This window comes from Camelus bactrianus, chromosome 17 (assembly GCF_048773025.1).
Source record: "Camelus bactrianus isolate YW-2024 breed Bactrian camel chromosome 17, ASM4877302v1, whole genome shotgun sequence".
Lineage (NCBI taxonomy): Eukaryota > Metazoa > Chordata > Mammalia > Artiodactyla > Camelidae > Camelus > Camelus bactrianus.
In genome coordinates, this window is record NC_133555.1 from 36,314,174 (window position 1) to 36,320,173 (window position 6,000).

Sequence of the window (6,000 nt, forward strand, 5' to 3'; positions counted from 1 at the left end):
AGGTTAGACAAGGTATTGTGTGTATTCAGGAGAGCATGAGTCAGGAGTTAGGTTAAATTGCCTAGTGCTCTCATTCCTATAATTAGGTTCTTTCACAGTTACAGGGGGACAGAATTGGGCAAACAGGAAAGGGGCAAAAGAGCTGCTTTCAGTTCCCCACTGTCAGACATCATTCCATTTCAATGCGATTAGGGGCAAAGTTCTGTCTTCTGTAACTTATTCATGCTGACATAGATCACCATATTCGCAGAATAGAAGTTTCTTTGCTAATAATTTTAATTACCCACTTACATATATGGACAGAACAAGCTACAATTATTTTGATGCCCACAAGGATATAGATCATTATGAGCAATGTTAATCCCATTTGCTTGAGGCCAGTTCTTGGAATTGTGCTAGCCATAGATTCAGTACTGCTCAAAATGGAGCAGCTAATGTCATGGCTAGAGTCTGGTCATCATGCAGTTAGTTTTTTCTGTCTGGTGGCAGTTATAGTATCTGTAAAATGACCCAAGAATGTGCATCAGACACTGAAATATTCTATGACTCTATTGTCCTAATCATTAACTACTTAAACATGCTCTTTTGTAACTCAGGGAGGCCTGGGAAATTTCAGCTTTTCTATAAAAAAGAGGCAGGGGACATAGATGGGGCTTTTGTGCTTGGAGGGCCTTACAGGGTTCAACTTGTTTCCAACAATATAAACAAATCAAACAAATAAAAAACAATTGCATAGAAGCAGAAAACCCTGGATAAGGGGGAGAATCGGGCTTACAGAGTTACCATGTTAGATTCAAAAATTCAATTTCAACAACAACAACAAAAAACACAAGACATATAAAGAAACATGGAAGTGTGGTAAATCAACAGAAACTGTTCCTGAGAAAGATGTGATGACAGGTTTTATTAGACAGAGATTTTGAAACAACTGTCTTAAAGATTCTCAAAGAAGTAAAGGGAGATGTGGAGAAAATCAAGAAAACCATGTATGATCAAAGTGGAAATATCAGCAAAGAGATAGAAAACCTAAAAAGCCAAAAAGAAATTCTGCAGCTGAAAAATACAATAACTGCCTTGAAAAGGTATTCACTGCATTCATAAAAGGTAAAACTGCATTCACTAAAGGTATTCAAAGGCAGATTTGAATAGGCAGGAGAAAGAATCAATGAACTTGAAAATAGAATAATGGAAATTATTGAGTCTGAGGAACAGAAAGAAAAGATTGAAGAAAAATGAAGAGAACTTAAGGGACCTTTGGGAGTCCCAGGAGAAAAGAGAGAAAGGGGCAGAGAGAATATTTGAAGACATAATGTCTGAAAACTTCCCAAATTTGAAGAAAGATGTGAATATAAACATCCAAGAAGCTCAGTGAACTCCAAATAAGATCTAGAGACTCAAACCAAGACATATTTTAATCAGACATAGAGAGGATCTTGAAGTGGCAAGAGAGAAACAAATTATTCACATACAAGGGATCCTCAATAAGATTATAAATATATTTCTCATCAGAAACTTTAATGGCCAGAAAGCAGTGGACCCATATATTCAAAGTGCTAAAAGAAGAAAAATTGTCAAACAAGAATCCTATAACCAGCAAAACTGTCCTTCAAAAGTGAGGGAGAAATTAGGACATTCCCAGATAAAAGATTAAGAGTTTTTTATGTTATTGAAGTTAAGCTGGTATAAATTTAAGTTGGAATGTTGTAACTTTGGAATGTCAAATGTGACCCTCATTGTAACCACAAAGAAAATAGCTATAGAATACATATTTTTTCAAAAGGAAATAAAAAGGAATATAAACATTCCATTACAAAAAAACACACTAAACACAAAAGAAGACAGTAATGCAAGAAATGAAGGACAAAAAAGCTATAAGGCATTTAGAAAAAAAATAGCAAAATGACAGAATAAAGTCCTTCCTTATCAATAATCACTGTAAATGTAAGTGGATTAAACCCTCCAATTGAAAGACAGGGAATGGTAGAATGATTTAACAAAACAAAGCAAAATGAAAATATGATTAAACTATACACTGCCAACAAGAGACTCATTTCAGATCTAAAGACACAAACAGATTGACAGTGAAGGATGGAGAAAGATGTTCCATGCAAATATTAACCAATATTTACAAAATGGATGTTAAGTCCAAAAAGTTTACGAGAGATAATGAAAGATATTATATATTAATAAAAGTCTCAATACAGTAAGAAGACATAACAATTATAAACATTTACACCTATTGACAGATCATCAAAATATATGAAGCAAAAACTGACTCAACTGAAGGGAAAAAAAGACAGTTGTACAATAATAGTTGGAGACTTCAATACCCTACTTTCAATAATGGATAAAACAACCATACAGAAGTAAGAAAATAGAGGACTTGAATGGCGTAATAAGCCAACCAGGTTTAACAGACGTATGCAGACCACTCTGCCCAACAACAGCATACACATTGTTCCCAAAGGCACACGGGACATTTTCCAGGATAGGTCATATAGAAAGAAGGATCTCATGCTGTATTCTTTGCAAATTTCTTAGCTTTGATTTCCCAACTATGAAGTAGGAATAATAAGGCTTCTGGGGTCTGTGAGATTTAAATAAATATAAAGCAGCTAGTACTGTGCCTGGTGTACAGTAGGCGCTCATAAATAGTAGCTGTTAATAACAATAACAACAATAAAACACTCGGGGTAGTTTAAGTGTCCTTTCTAGATTTCAATATGTTGTGACCATGTATCCTGACCATGCATACAGCGTAAAGGCTGTTTTTTGTGCGTCAGCTCCTCATTTGACAGGAACAGGAAAATTTCCCCAATTGTCTCCTAATGTGGTCTCTGGGCAGGGATTGTAAGGCTTTTTCTGAGATTTCAGTAACTGGTTCCACTCGCACTTATGGAATATCCTGATTCCAGCATCTCACTGTTAGTTCCTTTGAGTCAGTCTGGTATGGGGAAGGTCAAGACCCAGGAATTTTGCTGTTGCTGATTAGGACCACTCTGCATTTCTAGCTTCACACTAGACATCATTGTCTCCATCCCTGTAATTTTATAACCAGAGAGAGATGTACAGGTAGGTAGTAGTGGAGCCAGGATTCCAATCTTTGGCTTATCTGCAGCATGGGGAATAGATGACACACTCGGCTGAGATTTTGAAGAGACTTTATGAGCATGTGTACAGAGGGTAGGCAGTTAAAAGAATGAATAGGGGTGTTGAGGTGCCCAGAGGTGCTAGCAAAAGTGGGAGCTGTTATCCCTATGCTTGAAGACTCAAAAGAATAAACAGTATCACCTGAGCCCTGTTGAGACCTGATGGTTGAAGGATACAGGCACTACTAGAACATCAGCCATGCAGGAGGAGAACAGAATCAGGAGTACCCTAACCTCCTACACCCACTCTAATCTGCCAGTGCCTCCCAGGGACTGACCCCAATGGGAAGAGGGAACAGCAGGGAATCTAGTTGAGGTAGCCCATAGGCATCAACTTCCTGGGGCTCAGAGTTGATGTAGGGGAGAATGGCAAATAACCACACAGCTATCGAGCCAAACATTTTTTTCTTGTCACTTTGTTCTTACCTGATCCATGAAGATAGAAAATTGGGAACTGAGGTAAGTACACTTTAGAATACTTTATGCACATGGAAAGAGTTAGGAACAATGCTTTTCCTTGAGTTTGAGAATCCTATATCTGCCTGTTGGGTTCATGGTTTCTGAAATTCTCAGACTGACAGAGGGTATGACCTTTTGAGCAGACTCAGGGGAAAATGTGTCACCAGCCTCCAATCTCTAGTGTGATTGCTGACCAAGCAGTATCACATAGAAGATATGGCTGTGGTCATCTCAAGGTGACCTGGGGCAGCGCTGAGGAAACACTCAATTCTTCAGTAAACCAATGAAATAAACATAGTTCATGCTCCCTGAATGATATGGGAAGAACCAGACCAACACTGGCCTTGAGAAGTTTAAGATTCTTGTTTTTTCATACTCTCAGGATCAGCAGCTGAGTTGAGGGTTAGACCATTAAAGCTGAAAGGTAGGTTTGTTCCAAGAAGTTCTCTGCCTCTCCCTCACCCCTGCCCACAATGGATGGCAATCCTCAGCCAACAGAAAACATGGAGAAAAACATGGCTCGAGAGAATGGCTGCTGGGGCAAGGAGATAGGAAACGTTTATCAACAGCCTGAGGGTACTTTGACATTGCCCCCTTGATATTGTCAGTTGAATTTGTTCAGTTGACACCTTTAGAAGATAAACTCTTGCCTTTTTTCTCAACAGCGATGCTTTTGGTTGATTATGGTTTCTATGGTTTGCCTGGCTTCCTGTGACCTACTAAAATAGATGAGTGAGTTCTAGGATTTTACATCTTCAGTTTTGGTTGAAAACAACAATCTAGACTAATACCCATAGGAAAAGCACAGTTACACATTCTTACATGTACTGATCATATCTTCATAATAAAAAATAGTGCAAACTATTTCCACTGTTTTTGTCCCAGGTGACAAAGTAACACAACAGGGCATATAGTCACAGCACAAAAGCCCAGAAACTACAAATGATTTTTGGAAAGGAAAAGTGTCAGGTAACAGGTAAGACATGAATTTCTCCTTCATCCTCCAAGTTCATCAGCATCTCCAAGTGAACCAAGAGCAGACTAGAATATGTGATGAAAAATAGAAATAAAAATGTCATAAAAATGGTAATTTAAGTCTTTATTAACTTAGAATGTTAAGGGTAGCAGATTGGATGTTTCCATGCCTTCAGGCCAAATAAACTTTGGGGAAATAGATGTGAAGTCAGGATCTTTAATACATTCACTTGCTGAAAAGCCCTCTCAAGTGACTTAAGGTGATGTCATTTGAACTGTGTAGTAGGTAGATAATCTTGTGTTCTTTTATAGCTCAGATGTTTTAAACTACTCTGTGACTAGATTCAGATCTTAGTCTAAATGCCTCAGAAGGAGCCTACTCTGGGGAGGAAACCTTGGCTGGGGATGAGTCATAACAGAGTACTTAGAATGCATTTTTAGATACCCCCAGGACCTGGCAACAGTAGGTTAGGGCCTGGTTCTGGAGAATGAGAAGCTAGAACTCACTCTCACCACCATTGCCTGTCCTCCCACCACCACCCCAAATGTGTTGAGTTGGAGAAGGATGGGGAGTACCTACAGGATGAAGTTTCATACATGGCCTTAGGGGCCATAGCTACTCCTCTCCCACTTCTGACATCTTCTACTATTTGAGTGTAGCTTCTGAGGTGAATGCTTGTAAAAGCACAGTGCTTGTAGCTGACTGCAAGAAACCCAAATAGTGCTCTTTGCAGGCACAGGTGGCATAAGAAGAAACCCACGAAGCTGGATGTGGCAGAGATTCTGATTGGAGAACATGACAGAGGCCTCATTCTGGGTTCCTGGGTGGGCAGTGGGTGATGGAAGATAGTGAGAGAGACCCTGACCATGTGTGTCTAGTTGGAGACATATATACACACACACACGTGTGTGTGTGTGTGTGTGTGTGTATAATGTATACAGAAAGCAAAAGATGGTTGTTTGAAAAGATCAACAAAGTTAACAAACATCTAGCTACACTGATTAAGAAAGAAAAAACATAAATAACTAAAATCAGATGAAAGGGTTTATTACTACCAACTTCACAGAAATAAAAATTATAAGAGGATACTATGAACAATGTCCACCAACAAATTAAATACCTATATGAAATGGAAAAATTCCTAGAAACACATAAGTTACCCAAACCTGACTCAAGATGAAATAGAAAATCTGCAAAGATCTATAAAAAAAAAAAAGATTGAGAAATCAGAAACCTCTCAACAGAAAACATTCAGGACCAGGTGGCTTCACTAGTGATTTCTGCCAAACATTTAAAGAAAAATTAACATCAGTCCTTCCCAAATTCTTCCTAAAATAGAAGGGGAGAGCATTTCATAACTTATCCTATGAAACTAGTGTTACCCCGATAGCAAAGCCAGACAGAGACACCACAAGA